Below are 26,985 nucleotides of genomic sequence, written 5' to 3'. Positions count from 1 at the left end.
AAAAGCATTCTTAAGAACAAAATGAAGTAAGACATTTCAATGGGTACTTTGTTCCAAATATCTACAATCCGAGAATGTAAACGAATATCGTAATTTCGGAAAGATTTCATAATGCAGTTCTTACTATCCGATATTCTTCTCATCATTGAAAACACATACTTTCTCATTCATTCTTCAACACTAAATGCATTGTAGTTTACAAACATGATGGAGGCACTCTTCCGTCTCAAAAGGCTTAATAGCAGACGAAGACAGTTATTATAGTCAATAACCATGTTTCTTTTCATACATTCACTAACGTTTATCCAAAGAGCATCGCAGTACAATACGCAGCAATAGGATTTAAATCATGTAAATGTCATATTTATACCTGTCAATTTATCTGCAATAACTTCCTTCAACCTGCGACAGAAGAACTTACCAATAACACATCACCAGCAAAACTAAAAGTGTTAAGAAGTAACACATTTTCAGTCAACTGTATTCCCGCGTCACACTCACCCAGCTTAAGATATATTTCTTAAAAGTATAGACTAAACAACAAAGGATAAAGATCACCTCCCTACCTCACCCCGTTGAATACATTGAAGAAACTGGATCATGTACTCCCCCCCCCCCCGCCCCAATCAAAACTGGTTGCCATACCAGGTAACTCGAGTATGAACTATGGTGGCAGGTATTTGATTCTCGAGCACCTTTTCAAACAATCTCCAATAATGTCATAGTCTAAATGGGTCCATCTAAATAAAGCCTTTGACTCTTTGCCACGTGCCTTACTGCTAGTAAAACTAGGAATGTGCGTGCTGTCATATAAAGGATTAACATCTTATTGAAAGTTATCCTAAATCTAATATTATAATTTTTTTAAGGTTCAAACGACGATCATTACCTTTGACAGGTTTTTCACAAGAATGGACACTTGGGCTATTTTAATGTAACATAATTTGTAATAATATTTAGATTTTGTAACAGATAGTAATATTTATAGAGACCAATGCTGATGAAAAGTTTTCAATGTGATCAAGACACTAGTGAAAGATAATGTCTCAGATACTGAACGGTTCACAACAAAATCAAAGGAAGCTGCGTCCGCAATAATTGTAAATCGTCGCTATTGCTTCTTTGAAACATAATCAAAGTCGTTGCTTTGACATACAAGTAATTACCATGGAATATAGAATGGAAATGAAACTCTTATGAATTACAATGGGCATTTAACTGAAATTTAGTATTTCTTTATCAAATTTATTTAACAAAGCATGATCACAGCCAACACTTGTAATAAACCAAGCAATTTCCTCAGCATAATAAAAACCAAAGAATTTGTTATTTGCTCATTAAATGAAAACATTATTCTTCTAAAGAATGCTCATATTTCTGTGCAAAATACTTCCATGAAAATGAAACACATTAATGAGAGACAGAGAGAGACGTACACTCTGTGTGTGTGTGTATGTGTGTGATTTAGAATTGAAACGCAACTTTAACAATTATTTTGTCATATCGCTAGGATATCTACAGTGGCTCTTTATAGTGATGCCTAGCACTGGGGGCATCATGTCGCAGACATGTAGCATGATGTTCCACCCAGTCACATTATCGTGACACCAAGCCGACCAGTCCTATTACTAAAATCTTAAGCTGAGCGCTATGCCAAGCAGAGGTTAGTACTATAATTTTGTTACGTCTTTGGTATGACTCGGCCGGAAATCAAGCACATTTAGGAAAGAGAGATCTTCATTCAATGTATTATGTCTATGCATGTTTATGTGAGTCTCTAGTTGCAAGGATAAATGTCCTTTAGCTAAGAACAATTGCACAAGAGGCGTTTCAAATCAGAAAATCGATAGTCCATGCTATCAGCATAGTCATACAAAGTAAAATTCTTCCATGTTTACATATGTATTACACGAATAGATGTTTAGATATATATTCTTTCACGCCATGGAATCCACACACATGGCACCTTCACAATTATACCAGTTGAAAACGCAAACATAATATTAAACGGAATTTCCGATCGAACGTTTGAGAATCAAATTTAAACCAAATATGGGCGATTGCAGTAATATTTTACAATATTTGCAATCGGTAAGCTTAATTATCATACGCTGTAACTCTTAAGGAATTCTTGATTGTAATCGTATCAAACTTTCCGCCAGATTTATTTTTCTATTTTACATTTTATTTTATACTACTTCACAACATGCATATGCGTGGGAAACAGGAAACTCTGCATCTCACTTCACAAGGTTCAAAACAATTTCTTACTTTGTTGTGAGAGAGAGAGAGAGAGAGAGAGAGAGAGAGAGAGAGAGAGAGGGGAGGGAGGAGGAGGAACCTAACGATAATAGAGATAACAAAAGTGTGAAAGTGAGTTTTGTCGGAAGTTTGTTTTATTTCCTTTTTAATCTTTTAAAAAATATTTATTTGTTAAAATGGTTTAAACGAGTTTTAAAATGAAAACAGGCTTTAGAAGGAAAATACAAAAATTCCTGCCAGCCGCCGGATATGTTCCGTGCCGGAACCCGGGATTGAACCGGGGGCCTTTAGATCTTCAGTCTAACGCTCTCCCAACTGAGCTATTCCGGCTGACATTGACAATTGTCGCAACTTACCTATGTGACATTGCATTTATCACTGCGCACCAAATCCACATCACTGACAAGTTTGATCATCTAGTTTAGCAAATAAGTCAGTCACTTCTAAAAGTCCACTTATAGACCACTGTACATCAATGGTAGTGTTTCAATTGTGTCTTCACAATTCTATAAAAGCAGTTTGCTAGGCAGCATCAAGAAAAGCAGTAAATTCACACCAATCTCATCCCTAGCTTTAACGATCTTCATACACGCCAACCACTAAAATAAACCTCCTTAAATAAGACAAGAATTCTTTATTTTCGATTGCGCTGTCCATACATGTCAATTAAAATATACAATATAAATGCATTCTCCACAATAAAGATCATAGGTGTCTTACGTGCAAATCTATAGACACATCTACAACTACAGAATGGAAAAGCATTCTTAAGAACAAAATGAAGTAAGACATTTCAATGGGTACTTTGTTCCAAATATCTACAATCCGAGAATGTAAACGAATATCGTAATTTCGGAAAGATTTCATAATGCAGTTCTTACTATCCGATATTCTTCTCATCATTGAAAACACATACTTTCTCATTCATTCTTCAACACTAAATGCATTGTAGTTTACAAACATGATGGAGGCACTCTTCCGTCTCAAAAGGCTTAATAGCAGACGAAGACAGTTATTATAGTCAATAACCATGTTTCTTTTCATACATTCACTAACGTTTATCCAAAGAGCATCGCAGTACAATACGCAGCAATAGGATTTAAATCATGTAAATGTCATATTTATACCTGTCAATTTATCTGCAATAACTTCCTTCAACCTGCGACAGAAGAACTTACCAATAACACATCACCAGCAAAACTAAAAGTGTTAAGAAGTAACACATTTTCAGTCAACTGTATTCCCGCGTCACACTCACCCAGCTTAAGATATATTTCTTAAAAGTATAGACTAAACAACAAAGGATAAAGATCACCTCCCTACCTCACCCCGTTGAATACATTGAAGAAACTGGATCATGTACTCCCCCCCCCCCCCCCGCCCCAATCAAAACTGGTTGCCATACCAGGTAACTCGAGTATGAACTATGGTGGCAGGTATTTGATTCTCGAGCACCTTTTCAAACAATCTCCAATAATGTCATAGTCTAAATGGGTCCATCTAAATAAAGCCTTTGACTCTTTGCCACGTGCCTTACTGCTAGTAAAACTAGGAATGTGCGTGCTGTCATATAAAGGATTAACATCTTATTGAAAGTTATCCTAAATCTAATATTATAATTTTTTTAAGGTTCAAACGACGATCATTACCTTTGACAGGTTTTTCACAAGAATGGACACATGGGCTATTTTAATGTAACATAATTTGTAATAATATTTAGATTTTGTAACAGATAGTAATATTTATAGAGACCAATGCTGATGAAAAGTTTTCAATGTGATCAAGACACTAGTGAAAGATAATGTCTCAGATACTGAACGGTTCACAACAAAATCAAAGGAAGCTGCGTCCGCAATAATTGTAAATCGTCGCTATTGCTTCTTTGAAACATAATCAAAGTCGTTGCTTTGACATACAAGTAATTACCATGGAATATAGAATGGAAATGAAACTCTTATGAATTACAATGGGCATTTAACTGAAATTTAGTATTTCTTTATCAAATTTATTTAACAAAGCATGATCACAGCCAACACTTGTAATAAACCAAGCAATTTCCTCAGCATAATAAAAACCAAAGAATTTGTTATTTGCTCATTAAATGAAAACATTATTCTTCTAAAGAATGCTCATATTTCTGTGCAAAATACTTCCATGAAAATGAAACACATTAATGAGAGACAGAGAGAGACGTACACTCTGTGTGTGTGTGTATGTGTGTGATTTAGAATTGAAACGCAACTTTAACAATTATTTTGTCATATCGCTAGGATATCTACAGTGGCTCTTTATAGTGATGCCTAGCACTGGGGGCATCATGTCGCAGACATGTAGCATGATGTTCCACCCAGTCACATTATCGTGACACCAAGCCGACCAGTCCTATTACTAAAATCTTAAGCTGAGCGCTATGCCAAGCAGAGGTTAGTACTATAATTTTGTTACGTCTTTGGTATGACTCGGCCGGAAATCAAGCACATTTAGGAAAGAGAGATCTTCATTCAATGTATTATGTCTATGCATGTTTATGTGAGTCTCTAGTTGCAAGGATAAATGTCCTTTAGCTAAGAACAATTGCACAAGAGGCGTTTCAAATCAGAAAATCGATAGTCCATGCTATCAGCATAGTCATACAAAGTAAAATTCTTCCATGTTTACATATGTATTACACGAATAGATGTTTAGATATATATTCTTTCACGCCATGGAATCCACTCACATGGCACCTTCACAATTATACCAGTTGAAAACGCAAACATAATATTAAACGGAATTTCCGATCGAACGTTTGAGAATCAAATTTAAACTAAATATGGGCGATTGCAGTAATATTTTACAATATTTGCAATCGATAAGCTTAATTATCATACGCTGCAACTCTTAAGGAATTCTTGATTGTAATCGTATCAAACTTTCCGCCAGATTTATTTTTCTATTTTACATTTTATTTTATACTACTTCACAACATGCATATGCGTGGGAAACAGGAAACTCTGCATCTCACTTCACAAGGTTCAAAACAATTTCTTACTTTGTTGAGAGAGAGAGAGAGAGAGAGAGAGGGGGGGAGGGAGGAGGAGGAAACTAACGATAATAGAGATAACAAAAGTGTGAAAGTGAGTTTTGTCGGAAGTTTATTTCCTTTTTAATCTTTTAAAAAATATTTATTTGTTAAAATGGTTTAAACGAGTTTTAAAATGAAAACAGGCTTTAGAAGGAAAATACAAAAATTCCTGCCAGCCGCTGGATATGTTCCGTGCCGGAACCCGGGATTGAACCGGGGGCCTTTAGATCTTCAGTCTAACGCTCTCCCAACTGAGCTATTCCGGCTGACATTGACAATTGTCGCAACTTACCTATGTGACATTGCATTTATCACTGCGCACCAAATCCACATCACTGACAAGTTTGATCATCTACTTTATCAAATAAGTCAGTCACTTCTAAAAGTCCACTTATAGACCACTGTACATCAATGGTAGTGTTTCAATTGTGTCTTCACAATTCTATAAAAGCAGTTTGCTAGGCAGCATCAAGAAAATCAGTAAATTCACACCAATCTCATCCCTAGCTTTAACGATCCTCACACACGCCAACCACTAAAATAAACCTCCTTAAATAAGACAAGAATTCTTTATTTTCGATTGCGCTGTCCATACATGTCAATTAAAATATACAATATAAATGCATTCTCCACAATAAAGATCATAGGTGTCTTACGTGCAAATCTATAGACACATCTACAACTACAGAATGGAAAAGCATTCTTAAGAACAAAATGAAGTAAGACATTTCAATGGGTACTTTATTCCAAATATCTACAATCCGAGAATGTAAACGAATATCGTAATTTCGGAAAGATTTCATAATGCAGTTCTTACTATCCGATATTCTTCTCATCATTGAAAACACATACTTTCTCATTCATTCTTCAACACTAAATGCATTGTAGTTTACAAACATGATGGAGGCACTCTTCCGTCTCAAAAGGCTTAATAGCAGACGAAGACAGTTATTATAGTCAATAACCATGTTTCTTTTCATACATTCACTAACGTTTATCCAAAGAGCATCGCAGTACAATACGCAGCAATAGGATTTAAATCATGTAAATGTCATATTTATACCTGTCAATTTATCTGCAATAACTTCCTTCAACCTGCGACAGAAGAACTTACCAATAACACATCACCAGCAAAACTAAAAGTGTTAAGAAGTAACACATTTTCAGTCAACTGTATTCCCGCGTCACACTCACCCAGCTTAAGATATATTTCTTAAAAGTATAGACTAAACAACAAAGGATAAAGATCACCTCCCTACCTCACCCCGTTGAATACATTGAAGAAACTGGATCATGTACTCCCCCCCCCGCCCCAATCAAAACTGGTTGCCATACCAGGTAACTCGAGTATGAACTATGGTGGCAGGTATTTGATTCTCGAGCACCTTTTCAAACAATCTCCAATAATGTCATAGTCTAAATGGGTCCATCTAAATAAAGCCTTTGACTCTTTGCCACGTGCCTTACTGCTAGTAAAACTAGGAATGTGCGTGCTGTCATATAAAGGATTAACATCTTATTGAAAGTTATCCTAAATCTAATATTATAATTTTTTTAAGGTTCAAACGACGATCATTACCTTTGACAGGTTTTCCACAAGAATGGACACATGGGCTATTTTAATGTAACATAATTTGTAATAATATTTAGATTTTGTAACAGATAGTAATATTTATAGAGACCAATGCTGATGAAAAGTTTTCAATGTGATCAAGACACTAATGAAAGATAATGTCTCAGATACTGAACGGTTCACAACAAAATCAAAGGAAGCTGCGTCCGCAATAATTGTAAATCGTCGCTATTGCTTCTTTGAAACATAATCAAAGTCGTTGCTTTGACATACAAGTAATTACCATGGAATATAGAATGGAAATGAAACTCTTATGAATTACAATGGGCATTTAACTGAAATTTAGTATTTCTTTATCAAATTTATTTAACAAAGCATGATCACAGCCAACACTTGTAATAAACCAAGCAATTTCCTCAGCATAATAAAAACCAAAGAATTTGTTATTTGCTCATTAAATGAAAACATTATTCTTCTAAAGAATGCTCATATTTCTGTGCAAAATACTTCCATGAAAATGAAACACATTAATGAGAGACAGAGAGAGACGTACACTCTGTGTGTGTGTGTATGTGTGTGATTTAGAATTGAAACGCAACTTTAACAATTATTTTGTCATATCGCTAGGATATCTACAGTGGCTCTTTATAGTGATGCCTAGCACTGGGGGCATCATGTCGCAGACATGTAGCATGATGTTCCACCCAGTCACATTATCGTGACACCAAGCCGACCAGTCCTATTACTAAAATCTTAAGCTGAGCGCTATGCCAAGCAGAGGTTAGTACTATAATTTTGTTACGTCTTTGGTATGACTCGGCCGGAAATCAAGCACATTTAGGAAAGAGAGATCTTCATTCAATGTATTATGTCTATGCATGTTTATGTGAGTCTCTAGTTGCAAGGATAAATGTCCTTTAGCTAAGAACAATTGCACAAGAGGCGTTTCAAATCAGAAAATCGATAGTCCATGCTATCAGCATAGTCATACAAAGTAAAATTCTTCCATGTTTACATATGTATTACACGAATAGATGTTTAGATATATATTCTTTCACGCCATGGAATCCACTCACATGGCACCTTCACAATTATACCAGTTGAAAACGCAAACATAATATTAAACGGAATTTCCGATCGAACGTTTGAGAATCAAATTTAAACTAAATATGGGCGATTGCAGTAATATTTTACAATATTTGCAATCGATAAGCTTAATTATCATACGCTGCAACTCTTAAGGAATTCTTGATTGTAATCGTATCAAACTTTCCGCCAGATTTATTTTTCTATTTTACATTTTATTTTATACTACTTCACAACATGCATATGCGTGGGAAACAGGAAACTCTGCATCTCACTTCACAAGGTTCAAAACAATTTCTTACTTTGTTGTGAGAGAGAGAGAGAGAGAGAGAGAGAGAGAGAGAGAGAGAGAGAGGGGAGGGAGGAGGAGGAACCTAACGATAATAGAGATAACAAAAGTGTGAAAGTGAGTTTTGTCGGAAGTTTGTTTTATTTCCTTTTTAATCTTTTAAAAAATATTTATTTGTTAAAATGGTTTAAACGAGTTTTAAAATGAAAACAGGCTTTAGAAGGAAAATACAAAAATTCCTGCCAGCCGCTGGATATGTTCCGTGCCGGAACCCGGGATTGAACCGGGGGCCTTTAGATCTTCAGTCTAACGCTCTCCCAACTGAGCTATTCCGGCTGACATTGACAATTGTCGCAACTTACCTATGTGACATTGCATTTATCACTGCGTACCAAATCCACATCACTGACAAGTTTGATCATCTACTTTAGCAAATAAGTCAGTCACTTCTACAAGTCCACTTATAGACCACTGTACATCAATGGTAGTGTTTCAATTGTGTCTTCACAATTCTATAAAAGCAGTTTGCTAGGCAGCATCAAGAAAAGCAGTAAATTCACACCAATCTCATCCCTAGCTTTAACGATCTTCATACACGCCAACCACTAAAATAAACCTCCTTAAATAAGACAAGAATTCTTTATTTTCGATTGCGCTGTCCATACATGTCAATTAAAATATACAATATAAATGCATTCTCCACAATAAAGATCATAGGTGTCTTACGTGCAAATCTATAGACACATCTACAACTACAGAATGGAAAAGCATTCTTAAGAACAAAATGAAGTAAGACATTTCAATGGGTACTTTGTTCCAAATATCTACAATCCGAGAATGTAAACGAATATCGTAATTTCGGAAAGATTTCATAATGCAGTTCTTACTATCCGATATTCTTCTCATCATTGAAAACACATACTTTCTCATTCATTCTTCAACACTAAATGCATTGTAGTTTACAAACATGATGGAGGCACTCTTCCGTCTCAAAAGGCTTAATAGCAGACGAAGACAGTTATTATAGTCAATAACCATGTTTCTTTTCATACATTCACTAACGTTTATCCAAAGAGCATCGCAGTACAATACGCAGCAATAGGATTTAAATCATGTAAATGTCATATTTATACCTGTCAATTTATCTGCAATAACTTCCTTCAACCTGCGACAGAAGAACTTACCAATAACACATCACCAGCAAAACTAAAAGTGTTAAGAAGTAACACATTTTCAGTCAACTGTATTCCCGCGTCACACTCACCCAGCTTAAGATATATTTCTTAAAAGTATAGACTAAACAACAAAGGATAAAGATCACCTCCCTACCTCACCCCGTTGAATACATTGAAGAAACTGGATCATGTACTCCCCCCCCCCCCGCCCCAATCAAAACTGGTTGCCATACCAGGTAACTCGAGTATGAACTATGGTGGCAGGTATTTGATTCTCGAGCACCTTTTCAAACAATCTCCAATAATGTCATAGTCTAAATGGGTCCATCTAAATAAAGCCTTTGACTCTTTGCCACGTGCCTTACTGCTAGTAAAACTAGGAATGTGCGTGCTGTCATATAAAGGATTAACATCTTATTGAAAGTTATCCTAAATCTAATATTATAATTTTTTTAAGGTTCAAACGACGATCATTACCTTTGACAGGTTTTTCACAAGAATGGACACATGGGCTATTTTAATGTAACATAATTTGTAATAATATTTAGATTTTGTAACAGATAGTAATATTTATAGAGACCAATGCTGATGAAAAGTTTTCAATGTGATCAAGACACTAGTGAAAGATAATGTCTCAGATACTGAACGGTTCACAACAAAATCAAAGGAAGCTGCGTCCGCAATAATTGTAAATCGTCGCTATTGCTTCTTTGAAACATAATCAAAGTCGTTGCTTTGACATACAAGTAATTACCATGGAATATAGAATGGAAATGAAACTCTTATGAATTACAATGGGCATTTAACTGAAATTTAGTATTTCTTTATCAAATTTATTTAACAAAGCATGATCACAGCCAACACTTGTAATAAACCAAGCAATTTCCTCAGCATAATAAAAACCAAAGAATTTGTTATTTGCTCATTAAATGAAAACATTATTCTTCTAAAGAATGCTCATATTTCTGTGCAAAATACTTCCATGAAAATGAAACACATTAATGAGAGACAGAGAGAGACGTACACTCTGTGTGTGTGTGTATGTGTGTGATTTAGAATTGAAACGCAACTTTAACAATTATTTTGTCATATCGCTAGGATATCTACAGTGGCTCTTTATAGTGATGCCTAGCACTGGGGGCATCATGTCGCAGACATGTAGCATGATGTTCCACCCAGTCACATTATCGTGACACCAAGCCGACCAGTCCTATTACTAAAATCTTAAGCTGAGCGCTATGCCAAGCAGAGGTTAGTACTATAATTTTGTTACGTCTTTGGTATGACTCGGCCGGAAATCAAGCACATTTAGGAAAGAGAGATCTTCATTCAATGTATTATGTCTATGCATGTTTATGTGAGTCTCTAGTTGCAAGGATAAATGTCCTTTAGCTAAGAACAATTGCACAAGAGGCGTTTCAAATCAGAAAATCGATAGTCCATGCTATCAGCATAGTCATACAAAGTAAAATTCTTCCATGTTTACATATGTATTACACGAATAGATGTTTAGATATATATTCTTTCACGCCATGGAATCCACTCACATGGCACCTTCACAATTATACCAGTTGAAAACGCAAACATAATATTAAACGGAATTTCCGATCGAACGTTTGAGAATCAAATTTAAACTAAATATGGGCGATTGCAGTAATATTTTACAATATTTGCAATCGATAAGCTTAATTATCATACGCTGCAACTCTTAAGGAATTCTTGATTGTAATCGTATCAAACTTTCCGCCAGATTTATTTTTCTATTTTACATTTTATTTTATACTACTTCACAACATGCATATGCGTGGGAAACAGGAAACTCTGCATCTCACTTCACAAGGTTCAAAACAATTTCTTACTTTGTTGTGAGAGAGAGAGAGAGAGAGAGAGAGAGAGAGAGAGAGAGAGAGAGAGAGAGAGGGGAGGGAGGAGGAGGAACCTAACGATAATAGAGATAACAAAAGTGTGAAAGTGAGTTTTGTCGGAAGTTTGTTTTATTTCCTTTTTAATCTTTTAAAAAATATTTATTTGTTAAAATGGTTTAAACGAGTTTTAAAATGAAAACAGGCTTTAGAAGGAAAATACAAAAATTCCTGCCAGCCGCTGGATATGTTCCGTGCCGGAACCCGGGATTGAACCGGGGGCCTTTAGATCTTCAGTCTAACGCTCTCCCAACTGAGCTATTCCGGCTGACATTGACAATTGTCGCAACTTACCTATGTGACATTGCATTTATCACTGCGCACCAAATCCACATCACTGACAAGTTTGATCATCTACTTTATCAAATAAGTCAGTCACTTCTAAAAGTCCACTTATAGACCACTGTACATCAATGGTAGTGTTTCAATTGTGTCTTCACAATTCTATAAAAGCAGTTTGCTAGGCAGCATCAAGAAAATCAGTAAATTCACACCAATCTCATCCCTAGCTTTAACGATCCTCACACACGCCAACCACTAAAATAAACCTCCTTAAATAAGACAAGAATTCTTTATTTTCGATTGCGCTGTCCATACATGTCAATTAAAATATACAATATAAATGCATTCTCCACAATAAAGATCATAGGTGTCTTACGTGCAAATCTATAGACACATCTACAACTACAGAATGGAAAAGCATTCTTAAGAACAAAATGAAGTAAGACATTTCAATGGGTACTTTATTCCAAATATCTACAATCCGAGAATGTAAACGAATATCGTAATTTCGGAAAGATTTCATAATGCAGTTCTTACTATCCGATATTCTTCTCATCATTGAAAACACATACTTTCTCATTCATTCTTCAACACTAAATGCATTGTAGTTTACAAACATGATGGAGGCACTCTTCCGTCTCAAAAGGCTTAATAGCAGACGAAGACAGTTATTATAGTCAATAACCATGTTTCTTTTCATACATTCACTAACGTTTATCCAAAGAGCATCGCAGTACAATACGCAGCAATAGGATTTAAATCATGTAAATGTCATATTTATACCTGTCAATTTATCTGCAATAACTTCCTTCAACCTGCGACAGAAGAACTTACCAATAACACATCACCAGCAAAACTAAAAGTGTTAAGAAGTAACACATTTTCAGTCAACTGTATTCCCGCGTCACACTCACCCAGCTTAAGATATATTTCTTAAAAGTATAGACTAAACAACAAAGGATAAAGATCACCTCCCTACCTCACCCCGTTGAATACATTGAAGAAACTGGATCATGTACTCCCCCCCCCCGCCCTAATCAAAACTGGTTGCCATACCAGGTAACTCGAGTATGAACTATGGTGGCAGGTATTTGATTCTCGAGCACCTTTTCAAACAATCTCCAATAATGTCATAGTCTAAATGGGTCCATCTAAATAAAGCCTTTGACTCTTTGCCACGTGCCTTACTGCTAGTAAAACTAGGAATGTGCGTGCTGTCATATAAAGGATTAACATCTTATTGAAAGTTATCCTAAATCTAATATTATAATTTTTTTAAGGTTCAAACGACGATCATTACCTTTGACAGGTTTTCCACAAGAATGGACACTTGGGCTATTTTAATGTAACATAATTTGTAATAATATTTAGATTTTGTAACAGATAGTAATATTTATAGAGACCAATGCTGATGAAAAGTTTTCAATGTGATCAAGACACTAATGAAAGATAATGTCTCAGATACTGAACGGTTCACAACAAAATCAAAGGAAGCTGCGTCCGCAATAATTGTAAATCGTCGCTATTGCTTCTTTGAAACATAATCAAAGTCGTTGCTTTGACATACAAGTAATTACCATGGAATATAGAATGGAAATGAAACTCTTATGAATTACAATGGGCATTTAACTGAAATTTAGTATTTCTTTATCAAATTTATTTAACAAAGCATGATCACAGCCAACACTTGTAATAAACCAAGCAATTTCCTCAGCATAATAAAAACCAAAGAATTTGTTATTTGCTCATTAAATGAAAACATTATTCTTCTAAAGAATGCTCATATTTCTGTGCAAAATACTTCCATGAAAATGAAACACATTAATGAGAGACAGAGAGAGACGTACACTCTGTGTGTGTGTGTATGTGTGTGATTTAGAATTGAAACGCAACTTTAACAATTATTTTGTCATATCGCTAGGATATCTACAGTGGCTCTTTATAGTGATGCCTAGCACTGGGGGCATCATGTCGCAGACATGTAGCATGATGTTCCACCCAGTCACATTATCGTGACACCAAGCCGACCAGTCCTATTACTAAAATCTTAAGCTGAGCGCTATGCCAAGCAGAGGTTAGTACTATAATTTTGTTACGTCTTTGGTATGACTCGGCCGGAAATCAAGCACATTTAGGAAAGAGAGATCTTCATTCAATGTATTATGTCTATGCATGTTTATGTGAGTCTCTAGTTGCAAGGATAAATGTCCTTTAGCTAAGAACAATTGCACAAGAGGCGTTTCAAATCAGAAAATCGATAGTCCATGCTATCAGCATAGTCATACAAAGTAAAATTCTTCCATGTTTACATATGTATTACACGAATAGATGTTTAGATATATATATTCTTTCACGCCATGGAATCCACTCACATGGCACCTTCACAATTATACCAGTTGAAAACGCAAACATAATATTAAACGGAATTTCCGATCGAACGTTTGAGAATCAAATTTAAACTAAATATGGGCGATTGCAGTAATATTTTACAATATTTGCAATCGATAAGCTTAATTATCATACGCTGCAACTCTTAAGGAATTCTTGATTGTAATCGTATCAAACTTTCCGCCAGATTTATTTTTCTATTTTACATTTTATTTTATACTACTTCACAACATGCATATGCGTGGGAAACAGGAAACTCTGCATCTCACTTCACAAGGTTCAAAACAATTTCTTACTTTGTTGTGAGAGAGAGAGAGAGAGAGAGAGAGAGAGAGAGAGAGGGGAGGGAGGAGGAGGAACCTAACGATAATAGAGATAACAAAAGTGTGAAAGTGAGTTTTGTCGGAAGTTTGTTTTATTTCCTTTTTAATCTTTTAAAAAATATTTATTTGTTAAAATGGTTTAAACGAGTTTTAAAATGAAAACAGGCTTTAGAAGGAAAATACAAAAATTCCTGCCAGCCGCCGGATATGTTCCGTGCCGGAACCCGGCATTGAACCGGGGGCCTTTAGATCTTCAGTCTAACGCTCTCCCAACTGAGCTATTCCGGCTGACATTGACAATTGTCGCAACTTACCTATGTGACATTGCATTTATCACTGCGCACCAAATCCACATCACTGACAAGTTTGATCATCTACTTTAGCAAATAAGTCAGTCACTTCTAAAAGTCCACTTATAGACCACTGTACATCAATGGTAGTGTTTCAATTGTGTCTTCACAATTCTATAAAAGCAGTTTGCTAGGCAGCATTAAGAAAAGCAGTAAATTCACACCAATCTCATCCCTAGCTTTAACGATCTTCATACACGCCAACCACTAAAATAAACCTCCTTAAATAAGACAAGAATTCTTTATTTTCGATTGCGCTGTCCATACATGTCAATTAAAATATACAATATAAATGCATTCTCCACAATAAAGATCATAGGTGTCTTACGTGCAAATCTATAGACACATCTACAACTACAGAATGGAAAAGCATTCTTAAGAACAAAATGAAGTAAGACATTTCAATGGGTACTTTGTTCCAAATATCTACAATCCGAGAATGTAAACGAATATCGTAATTTCGGAAAGATTTCATAATGCAGTTCTTACTATCCGATATTCTTCTCATCATTGAAAACACATACTTTCTCATTCATTCTTCAACACTAAATGCATTGTAGTTTACAAACATGATGGAGGCACTCTTCCGTCTCAAAAGGCTTAATAGCAGACGAAGACAGTTATTATAGTCAATAACCATGTTTCTTTTCATACATTCACTAACGTTTATCCAAAGAGCATCGCAGTACAATACGCAGCAATAGGATTTAAATCATGTAAATGTCATATTTATACCTGTCAATTTATCTGCAATAACTTCCTTCAACCTGCGACAGAAGAACTTACCAATAACACATCACCAGCAAAACTAAAAGTGTTAAGAAGTAACACATTTTCAGTCAACTGTATTCCCGCGTCACACTCACCCAGCTTAAGATATATTTCTTAAAAGTATAGACTAAACAACAAAGGATAAAGATCACCTCCCTACCTCACCCCGTTGAATACATTGAAGAAACTGGATCATGTACTCCCCCCCCCCCGCCCCAATCAAAACTGGTTGCCATACCAGGTAACTCGAGTATGAACTATGGTGGCAGGTATTTGATTCTCGAGCACCTTTTCAAACAATCTCCAATAATGTCATAGTCTAAATGGGTCCATCTAAATAAAGCCTTTGACTCTTTGCCACGTGCCTTACTGCTAGTAAAACTAGGAATGTGCGTGCTGTCATATAAAGGATTAACATCTTATTGAAAGTTATCCTAAATCTAATATTATAATTTTTTTAAGGTTCAAACGACGATCATTACCTTTGACAGGTTTTTCACAAGAATGGACACATGGGCTATTTTAATGTAACATAATTTGTAATAATATTTAGATTTTGTAACAGATAGTAATATTTATAGAGACCAATGCTGATGAAAAGTTTTCAATGTGATCAAGACACTAGTGAAAGATAATGTCTCAGATACTGAACGGTTCACAACAAAATCAAAGGAAGCTGCGTCCGCAATAATTGTAAATCGTCGCTATTGCTTCTTTGAAACATAATCAAAGTCGTTGCTTTGACATACAAGTAATTACCATGGAATATAGAATGGAAATGAAACTCTTATGAATTACAATGGGCATTTAACTGAAATTTAGTATTTCTTTATCAAATTTATTTAACAAAGCATGATCACAGCCAACACTTGTAATAAACCAAGCAATTTCCTCAGCATAATAAAAACCAAAGAATTTGTTATTTGCTCATTAAATGAAAACATTATTCTTCTAAAGAATGCTCATATTTCTGTGCAAAATACTTCTATGAAAATGAAACACATTAATGAGAGACAGAGAGAGACGTACACTCTGTGTGTGTGTGTATGTGTGTGATTTAGAATTGAAACGCAACTTTAACAATTATTTTGTCATATCGCTAGGATATCTACAGTGGCTCTTTATAGTGATGCCTAGCACTGGGGGCATCATGTCGCAGACATGTAGCATGATGTTCCACCCAGTCACATTATCGTGACACCAAGCCGACCAGTCCTATTACTAAAATCTTAAGCTGAGCGCTATGCCAAGCAGAGGTTAGTACTATAATTTTGTTACGTCTTTGGTATGACTCGGCCGGAAATCAAGCACATTTAGGAAAGAGAGATCTTCATTCAATGTATTATGTCTATGCATGTTTATGTGAGTCTCTAGTTGCAAGGATAAATGTCCTTTAGCTAAGAACAATTGCACAAGAGGCGTTTCAAATCAGAAAATCGATAGTCCATGCTATCAGCATAGTCATACAAAGTAAAATTCTTCCATGTTTACATATGTATTACACGAATAGATGTTTAGATATATATTCTTTCACGCCATGGAATCCACTCACATGGCACCTTCACAATTATACCAGTTGAAAACGCAAACATAATATTAAACGGAATTTCCGATCGAACGTTTGAGAATCAAATTTAAACTAAATATGGGCGATTGCAGTAATATTTTACAATATTTGCAATCGATAAGCTTAATTATCATACGCTGCAACTCTTAAGGAATTCTTGATTGTAATCGTATCAAACTTTCCGCCAGATTTATTTTTCTATTTTACATTTTATTTTATACTACTTCACAACATGCATATGCGTGGGAAACAGGAAACTCTGCATCTCACTTCACAAGGTTCAAAACAATTTCTTACTTTGTTGTGAGAGAGAGAGAGAGAGAGAGAGAGAGAGAGAGAGAGAGAGAGAGAGGGGAGGGAGGAGGAGGAACCTAACGATAATAGAGATAACAAAAGTGTGAAAGTGAGTTTTGTCGGAAGTTTGTTTTATTTCCTTTTTAATCTTTTAAAAAATATTTATTTGTTAAAATGGTTTAAACGAGTTTTAAAATGAAAACAGGCTTTAGAAGGAAAATACAAAAATTCCTGCCAGCCGCTGGATATGTTCTGTGCCGGAACCCGGGATTGAACCGGGGGCCTTTAGATCTTCAGTCTAACGCTCTCCCAACTGAGCTATTCCGGCTGACATTGACAATTGTCGCAACTTACCTATGTGACATTGCATTTATCACTGCGCACCAAATCCACATCACTGACAAGTTTGATCATCTACTTTATCAAATAAGTCAGTCACTTCTAAAAGTCCACTTATAGACCACTGTACATCAATGGTAGTGTTTCAATTGTGTCTTCACAATTCTATAAAAGCAGTTTGCTAGGCAGCATCAAGAAAATCAGTAAATTCACACCAATCTCATCCCTAGCTTTAACGATCCTCACACACGCCAACCACTAAAATAAACCTCCTTAAATAAGACAAGAATTCTTTATTTTCGATTGCGCTGTCCATACATGTCAATTAAAATATACAATATAAATGCATTCTCCACAATAAAGATCATAGGTGTCTTACGTGCAAATCTATAGACACATCTACAACTACAGAATGGAAAAGCATTCTTAAGAACAAAATGAAGTAAGACATTTCAATGGGTACTTTATTCCAAATATCTACAATCCGAGAATGTAAACGAATATCGTAATTTCGGAAAGATTTCATAATGCAGTTCTTACTATCCGATATTCTTCTCATCATTGAAAACACATACTTTCTCATTCATTCTTCAACACTAAATGCATTGTAGTTTACAAACATGATGGAGGCACTCTTCCGTCTCAAAAGGCTTAATAGCAGACGAAGACAGTTATTATAGTCAATAACCATGTTTCTTTTCATACATTCACTAACGTTTATCCAAAGAGCATCGCAGTACAATACGCAGCAATAGGATTTAAATCATGTAAATGTCATATTTATACCTGTCAATTTATCTGCAATAACTTCCTTCAACCTGCGACAGAAGAACTTACCAATAACACATCACCAGCAAAACTAAAAGTGTTAAGAAGTAACACATTTTCAGTCAACTGTATTCCCGCGTCACACTCACCCAGCTTAAGATATATTTCTTAAAAGTATAGACTAAACAACAAAGGATAAAGATCACCTCCCTACCTCACCCCGTTGAATACATTGAAGAAACTGGATCATGTACTCCCCCCCCCGCCCCAATCAAAACTGGTTGCCATACCAGGTAACTCGAGTATGAACTATGGTGGCAGGTATTTGATTCTCGAGCACCTTTTCAAACAATCTCCAATAATGTCATAGTCTAAATGGGTCCATCTAAATAAAGCCTTTGACTCTTTGCCACGTGCCTTACTGCTAGTAAAACTAGGAATGTGCGTGCTGTCATATAAAGGATTAACATCTTATTGAAAGTTATCCTAAATCTAATATTATAATTTTTTTAAGGTTCAAACGACGATCATTACCTTTGACAGGTTTTCCACAAGAATGGACACTTGGGCTATTTTAATGTAACATAATTTGTAATAATATTTAGATTTTGTAACAGATAGTAATATTTATAGAGACCAATGCTGATGAAAAGTTTTCAATGTGATCAAGACACTAATGAAAGATAATGTCTCAGATACTGAACGGTTCACAACAAAATCAAAGGAAGCTGCGTCCGCAATAATTGTAAATCGTCGCTATTGCTTCTTTGAAACATAATCAAAGTCGTTGCTTTGACATACAAGTAATTACCATGGAATATAGAATGGAAATGAAACTCTTATGAATTACAATGGGCATTTAACTGAAATTTAGTATTTCTTTATCAAATTTATTTAACAAAGCATGATCACAGCCAACACTTGTAATAAACCAAGCAATTTCCTCAGCATAATAAAAACCAAAGAATTTGTTATTTGCTCATTAAATGAAAACATTATTCTTCTAAAGAATGCTCATATTTCTGTGCAAAATACTTCCATGAAAATGAAACACATTAATGAGAGACAGAGAGAGACGTACACTCTGTGTGTGTGTGTATGTGTGTGATTTAGAATTGAAACGCAACTTTAACAATTATTTTGTCATATCGCTAGGATATCTACAGTGGCTCTTTATAGTGATGCCTAGCACTGGGGGCATCATGTCGCAGACATGTAGCATGATGTTCCACCCAGTCACATTATCGTGACACCAAGCCGACCAGTCCTATTACTAAAATCTTAAGCTGAGCGCTATGCCAAGCAGAGGTTAGTACTATAATTTTGTTACGTCTTTGGTATGACTCGGCCGGAAATCAAGCACATTTAGGAAAGAGAGATCTTCATTCAATGTATTATGTCTATGCATGTTTATGTGAGTCTCTAGTTGCAAGGATAAATGTCCTTTAGCTAAGAACAATTGCACAAGAGGCGTTTCAAATCAGAAAATCGATAGTCCATGCTATCAGCATAGTCATACAAAGTAAAATTCTTCCATGTTTACATATGTATTACACGAATAGATGTTTAGATATATATTCTTTCACGCCATGGAATCCACTCACATGGCACCTTCACAATTATACCAGTTGAAAACGCAAACATAATATTAAACGGAATTTCCGATCGAACGTTTGAGAATCAAATTTAAACTAAATATGGGCGATTGCAGTAATATTTTACAATATTTGCAATCGATAAGCTTAATTATCATACGCTGCAACTCTTAAGGAATTCTTGATTGTAATCGTATCAAACTTTCCGCCAGATTTATTTTTCTATTTTACATTTTATTTTATACTACTTCACAACATGCATATGCGTGGGAAACAGGAAACTCTGCATCTCACTTCACAAGGTTCAAAACAATTTCTTACTTTGTTGTGAGAGAGAGAGAGAGAGAGAGAGAGAGAGAGAGAGAGAGAGAGAGAGAGAGAGAGAGAGAGAGAGGGGAGGGAGGAGGAGGAACCTAACGATAATAGAGATAACAAAAGTGTGAAAGTAAGTTTTGTCGGAAGTTTGTTTTATTTCCTTTTTAATCTTTTAAAAAATATTTATTTGTTAAAATGGTTTAAACGAGTTTTAAAATGAAAACAGGCTTTAGAAGGAAAATACAAAAATTCCTGCCAGCCGCTGGATATGTTCCGTGCCGGAACCCGGGATTGAACCGGGGGCCTTTAGATCTTCAGTCTAACGCTCTCCCAACTGAGCTATTCCGGCTGACATTGACAATTGTCGCAACTTACCTATGTGACATTGCATTTATCACTGCGCACCAAATCCACATCACTGACAAGTTTGATCATCTACTTTAGCAAATAAGTCAGTCACTTCTAAAAGTCCACTTATAGACCAATGTACATCAATGGTAGTGTTTCAATTGTGTCTTCACAATTCTATAAAAGCAGTTTGCTAGGCAGCATTAAGAAAAGCAGTAAATTCACACCAATCTCATCCCTAGCTTTAACGATCTTCATACACGCCAACCACTAAAATAAACCTCCTTAAATAAGACAAGAATTCTTTATTTTCGATTGCGCTGTCCATACATGTCAATTAAAATATACAATATAAATGCATTCTCCACAATAAAGATCATAGGTGTCTTACGTGCAAATCTATAGACACATCTACAACTACAGAATGGAAAAGCATTCTTAAGAACAAAATGAAGTAAGACATTTCAATGGGTACTTTGTTCCAAATATCTACAATCCGAGAATGTAAACGAATATCGTAATTTCGGAAAGATTTCATAATGCAGTTCTTACTATCCGATATTCTTCTCATCATTGAAAACACATACTTTCTCATTCATTCTTCAACACTAAATGCATTGTAGTTTACAAACATGATGGAGGCACTCTTCCGTCTCAAAAGGCTTAATAGCAGACGAAGACAGTTATTATAGTCAATAACCATGTTTCTTTTCATACATTCACTAACGTTTATCCAAAGAGCATCGCAGTACAATACGCAGCAATAGGATTTAAATCATGTAAATGTCATATTTATACCTGTCAATTTATCTGCAATAACTTCCTTCAACCTGCGACAGAAGAACTTACCAATAACACATCACCAGCAAAACTAAAAGTGTTAAGAAGTAACACATTTTCAGTCAACTGTATTCCCGCGTCACACTCACCCAGCTTAAGATATATTTCTTAAAAGTATAGACTAAACAACAAAGGATAAAGATCACCTCCCTACCTCACCCCGTTGAATACATTGAAGAAACTGGATCATGTACTCCCCCCCCCCGCCCCAATCAAAACTGGTTGCCATACCAGGTAACTCGAGTATGAACTATGGTGGCAGGTATTTGATTCTCGAGCACCTTTTCAAACAATCTCCAATAATGTCATAGTCTAAATGGGTCCATCTAAATAAAGCCTTTGACTCTTTGCCACGTGCCTTACTGCTAGTAAAACTAGGAATGTGCGTGCTGTCATATAAAGGATTAACATCTTATTGAAAGTTATCCTAAATCTAATATTATAATTTTTTTAAGGTTCAAACGACGATCATTACCTTTGACAGGTTTTTCACAAGAATGGACACATGGGCTATTTTAATGTAACATAATTTGTAATAATATTTAGATTTTGTAACAGATAGTAATATTTATAGAGACCAATGCTGATGAAAAGTTTTCAATGTGATCAAGACACTAGTGAAAGATAATGTCTCAGATACTGAACGGTTCACAACAAAATCAAAGGAAGCTGCGTCCGCAATAATTGTAAATCGTCGCTATTGCTTCTTTGAAACATAATCAAAGTCGTTGCTTTGACATACAAGTAATTACCATGGAATATAGAATGGAAATGAAACTCTTATGAATTACAATGGGCATTTAACTGAAATTTAGTATTTCTTTATCAAATTTATTTAACAAAGCATGATCACAGCCAACACTTGTAATAAACCAAGCAATTTCCTCAGCATAATAAAAACCAAAGAATTTGTTATTTGCTCATTAAATGAAAACATTATTCTTCTAAAGAATGCTCATATTTCTGTGCAAAATACTTCCATGAAAATGAAACACATTAATGAGAGACAGAGAGAGACGTACACTCTGTGTGTGTGTGTATGTGTGTGATTTAGAATTGAAACGCAACTTTAACAATTATTTTGTCATATCGCTAGGATATCTACAGTGGCTCTTTATAGTGATGCCTAGCACTGGGGGCATCATGTCGCAGACATGTAGCATGATGTTCCACCCAGTCACATTATCGTGACACCAAGCCGACCAGTCCTATTACTAAAATCTTAAGCTGAGCGCTATGCCAAGCAGAGGTTAGTACTATAATTTTGTTACGTCTTTGGTATGACTCGGCCGGAAATCAAGCACATTTAGGAAAGAGAGATCTTCATTCAATGTATTATGTCTATGCATGTTTATGTGAGTCTCTAGTTGCAAGGATAAATGTCCTTTAGCTAAGAACAATTGCACAAGAGGCGTTTCAAATCAGAAAATCGATAGTCCATGCTATCAGCATAGTCATACAAAGTAAAATTCTTCCATGTTTACATATGTATTACACGAATAGATGTTTAGATATATATTCTTTCACGCCATGGAATCCACTCACATGGCACCTTCACAATTATACCAGTTGAAAACGCAAACATAATATTAAACGGAATTTCCGATCGAACGTTTGAGAATCAAATTTAAACTAAATATGGGCGATTGCAGTAATATTTTACAATATTTGCAATCGATAAGCTTAATTATCATACGCTGCAACTCTTAAGGAATTCTTGATTGTAATCGTATCAAACTTTCCGCCAGATTTATTTTTCTATTTTACATTTTATTTTATACTACTTCACAACATGCATATGCGTGGGAAACAGGAAACTCTGCATCTCACTTCACAAGGTTCAAAACAATTTCTTACTTTGTTGAGAGAGAGAGAGAGAGAGAGAGAGGGGGGGGGAGGGAGGAGGAGGAAACTAACGATAATAGAGATAACAAAAGTGTGAAAGGGAGTTTTGTCGGAAGTTTATTTCCTTTTTAATCTTTTAAAAAATATTTATTTGTTAAAATGGTTTAAACGAGTTTTAAAATGAAAACAGGCTTTAGAAGGAAAATACAAAAATTCCTGCCAGCCGCTGGATATGTTCCGTGCCGGAACCCGGGATTGAACCGGGGGCCTTTAGATCTTCAGTCTAACGCTCTCCCAACTGAGCTATTCCGGCTGACATTGACAATTGTCGCAACTTACCTATGTGACATTGCATTTATCACTGCGCACCAAATCCACATCACTGACAAGTTTGATCATCTACTTTATCAAATAAGTCAGTCACTTCTAAAAGTCCACTTATAGACCACTGTACATCAATGGTAGTGTTTCAATTGTGTCTTCACAATTCTATAAAAGCAGTTTGCTAGGCAGCATCAAGAAAATCAGTAAATTCACACCAATCTCATCCCTAGCTTTAACGATCCTCACACACGCCAACCACTAAAATAAACCTCCTTAAATAAGACAAGAATTCTTTATTTTCGATTGCGCTGTCCATACATGTCAATTAAAATATACAATATAAATGCATTCTCCACAATAAAGATCATAGGTGTCTTACGTGCAAATCTATAGACACATCTACAACTACAGAATGGAAAAGCATTCTTAAGAACAAAATGAAGTAAGACATTTCAATGGGTACTTTATTCCAAATATCTACAATCCGAGAATGTAAACGAATATCGTAATTTCGGAAAGATTTCATAATGCAGTTCTTACTATCCGATATTCTTCTCATCATTGAAAACACATACTTTCTCATTCATTCTTCAACACTAAATGCATTGTAGTTTACAAACATGATGGAGGCACTCTTCCGTCTCAAAAGGCTTAATAGCAGACGAAGACAGTTATTATAGTCAATAACCATGTTTCTTTTCATACATTCACTAACGTTTATCCAAAGAGCATCGCAGTACAATACGCAGCAATAGGATTTAAATCATGTAAATGTCATATTTATACCTGTCAATTTATCTGCAATAACTTCCTTCAACCTGCGACAGAAGAACTTACCAATAACACATCACCAGCAAAACTAAAAGTGTTAAGAAGTAACACATTTTCAGTCTACTGTATTCCCGCGTCACACTCACCCAGCTTAAGATATATTTCTTAAAAGTATAGACTAAACAACAAAGGATAAAGATCACCTCCCTACCTCACCCCGTTGAATACATTGAAGAAACTGGATCATGTACTCCCCCCCCCCCCCCGCCCCAATCAAAACTGGTTGCCATACCAGGTAACTCGAGTATGAACTATGGTGGCAGGTATTTGATTCTCGAGCACCTTTTCAAACAATCTCCAATAATGTCATAGTCTAAATGGGTCCATCTAAATAAAGCCTTTGACTCTTTGCCACGTGCCTTACTGCTAGTAAAACTAGGAATGTGCGTGCTGTCATATAAAGGATTAACATCTTATTGAAAGTTATCCTAAATCTAATATTATAATTTTTTTAAGGTTCAAACGACGATCATTACCTTTGACAGGTTTTTCACAAGAATGGACACTTGGGCTATTTTAATGTAACATAATTTGTAATAATATTTAGATTTTGTAACAGATAGTAATATTTATAGAGACCAATGCTGATGAAAAGTTTTCAATGTGATCAAGACACTAATGAAAGATAATGTCTCAGATACTGAACGGTTCACAACATAATCAAAGGAAGCTGCGTCCGCAATAATTGTAAATCGTCGCTATTGCTTCTTTGAAACATAATCAAAGTCGTTGCTTTGACATACAAGTAATTACCATGGAATATAGAATGGAAATGAAACTCTTATGAATTACAATGGGCATTTAACTGAAATTTAGTATTTCTTTATCAAATTTATTTAACAAAGCATGATCACAGCCAACACTTGTAATAAACCAAGCAATTTCCTCAGCATAATAAAAACCAAAGAATTTGTTATTTGCTCATTAAATGAAAACATTATTCTTCTAAAGAATGCTCATATTTCTGTGCAAAATACTTCCATGAAAATGAAACACATTAATGAGAGACAGAGAGAGACGTACACTCTGTGTGTGTGTGTATGTGTGTGATTTAGAATTGAAACGCAACTTTAACAATTATTTTGTCATATCGCTAGGATATCTACAGTGGCTCTTTATAGTGATGCCTAGCACTGGGGGCATCATGTCGCAGACATGTAGCATGATGTTCCACCCAGTCACATTATCGTGACACCAAGCCGACCAGTCCTATTACTAAAATCTTAAGCTGAGCGCTATGCCAAGCAGAGGTTAGTACTATAATTTTGTTACGTCTTTGGTATGACTCGGCCGGAAATCAAGCACATTTAGGAAAGAGAGATCTTCATTCAATGTATTATGTCTATGCATGTTTATGTGAGTCTCTAGTTGCAAGGATAAATGTCCTTTAGCTAAGAACAATTGCACAAGAGGCGTTTCAAATCAGAAAATCGATAGTCCATGCTATCAGCATAGTCATACAAAGTAAAATTCTTCCATGTTTACATATGTATTACACGAATAGATGTTTAGATATATATTCTTTCACGCCATGGAATCCACTCACATGGCACCTTCACAATTATACCAGTTGAAAACGCAAACATAATATTAAACGGAATTTCCGATCGAACGTTTGAGAATCAAATTTAAACTAAATATGGGCGATTGCAGTAATATTTTACAATATTTGCAATCGATAAGCTTAATTATCATACGCTGCAACTCTTAAGGAATTCTTGATTGTAATCGTATCAAACTTTCCGCCAGATTTATTTTTCTATTTTACATTTTATTTTATACTACTTCACAACATGCATATGCGTGGGAAACAGGAAACTCTGCATCTCACTTCACAAGGTTCAAAACAATTTCTTACTTTGTTGAGAGAGAGCGAGAGAGAGAGAGGGGGGGGGGAGGGAGGAGGAGGAAACTAATGATAATAGAGATAACAAAAGTGTGAAAGGGAGTTTTGTCGGAAGTTTATTTCCTTTTTAATCTTTTAAAAAATATTTATTTGTTAAAATGGTTTAAACGAGTTTTAAAATGAAAACAGGCTTTAGAAGGAAAATACAAAAATTCCTGCCAGCCGCTGGATATGTTCCGTGCCGGAACCCGGGATTGAACCGGGGGCCTTTAGATCTTCAGTCTAACGCTCTCCCAACTGAGCTATTCCGGCTGACATTGACAATTGTCGCAACTTACCTATGTGACATTGCATTTATCACTGCGCACCAAATCCACATCACTGACAAGTTTGATCATCTACTTTATCAAATAAGTCAGTCACTTCTAAAAGTCCACTTATAGACCACTGTACATCAATGGTAGTGTTTCAATTGTGTCTTCACAATTCTATAAAAGCAGTTTGCTAGGCAGCATCAAGAAAATCAGTAAATTCACACCAATCTCATCCCTAGCTTTAACGATCCTCACACACGCCAACCACTAAAAT

General features: G+C 35.5%; 9 non-coding genes across 9 annotated transcripts; all 9 read right to left on the bottom strand.

The window, feature by feature from the left end:
- Nucleotides 1-2,519: 2,519 nt before the first annotated feature.
- Trnaf-gaa (transfer RNA phenylalanine (anticodon GAA)) lies at nt 2,520-2,592 on the bottom strand. Its single transcript has one exon. It is a non-coding gene; the product is annotated as a tRNA-Phe (tRNA).
- A 2,927-nt stretch (nt 2,593-5,519) lies between these two features.
- On the bottom strand, nt 5,520-5,592 carry Trnaf-gaa (transfer RNA phenylalanine (anticodon GAA)). Its single transcript has one exon. It is a non-coding gene; the product is annotated as a tRNA-Phe (tRNA).
- A 2,945-nt stretch (nt 5,593-8,537) lies between these two features.
- Trnaf-gaa (transfer RNA phenylalanine (anticodon GAA)) lies at nt 8,538-8,610 on the bottom strand. The gene has a single exon. It is a non-coding gene; the product is annotated as a tRNA-Phe (tRNA).
- Nucleotides 8,611-11,566: 2,956 nt separating this feature from the next.
- On the bottom strand, nt 11,567-11,639 carry Trnaf-gaa (transfer RNA phenylalanine (anticodon GAA)). The gene has a single exon. It is a non-coding gene; the product is annotated as a tRNA-Phe (tRNA).
- A 2,940-nt stretch (nt 11,640-14,579) lies between these two features.
- Trnaf-gaa (transfer RNA phenylalanine (anticodon GAA)) lies at nt 14,580-14,652 on the bottom strand. The gene has a single exon. It is a non-coding gene; the product is annotated as a tRNA-Phe (tRNA).
- Nucleotides 14,653-17,601: 2,949 nt separating this feature from the next.
- On the bottom strand, nt 17,602-17,674 carry Trnaf-gaa (transfer RNA phenylalanine (anticodon GAA)). Its single transcript has one exon. It is a non-coding gene; the product is annotated as a tRNA-Phe (tRNA).
- Nucleotides 17,675-20,639: 2,965 nt separating this feature from the next.
- Nucleotides 20,640-20,712, bottom strand: Trnaf-gaa (transfer RNA phenylalanine (anticodon GAA)). Its single transcript has one exon. It is a non-coding gene; the product is annotated as a tRNA-Phe (tRNA).
- A 2,924-nt stretch (nt 20,713-23,636) lies between these two features.
- Trnaf-gaa (transfer RNA phenylalanine (anticodon GAA)) lies at nt 23,637-23,709 on the bottom strand. Its single transcript has one exon. It is a non-coding gene; the product is annotated as a tRNA-Phe (tRNA).
- Nucleotides 23,710-26,636: 2,927 nt separating this feature from the next.
- Nucleotides 26,637-26,709, bottom strand: Trnaf-gaa (transfer RNA phenylalanine (anticodon GAA)). The gene has a single exon. It is a non-coding gene; the product is annotated as a tRNA-Phe (tRNA).
- Nucleotides 26,710-26,985: the final 276 nt, after the last annotated feature.

The sequence above is a fragment of the Sinohyriopsis cumingii genome, chromosome 11, assembly GCF_028554795.1.
Source record: "Sinohyriopsis cumingii isolate HCF-2022 chromosome 11, ASM2855479v2, whole genome shotgun sequence".
Lineage (NCBI taxonomy): Eukaryota > Metazoa > Mollusca > Bivalvia > Unionida > Unionidae > Sinohyriopsis > Sinohyriopsis cumingii.
The sequence above is the reverse complement of the archived record's forward strand: the minus strand, read 5'-3'. Positions and strand labels throughout refer to the sequence as shown.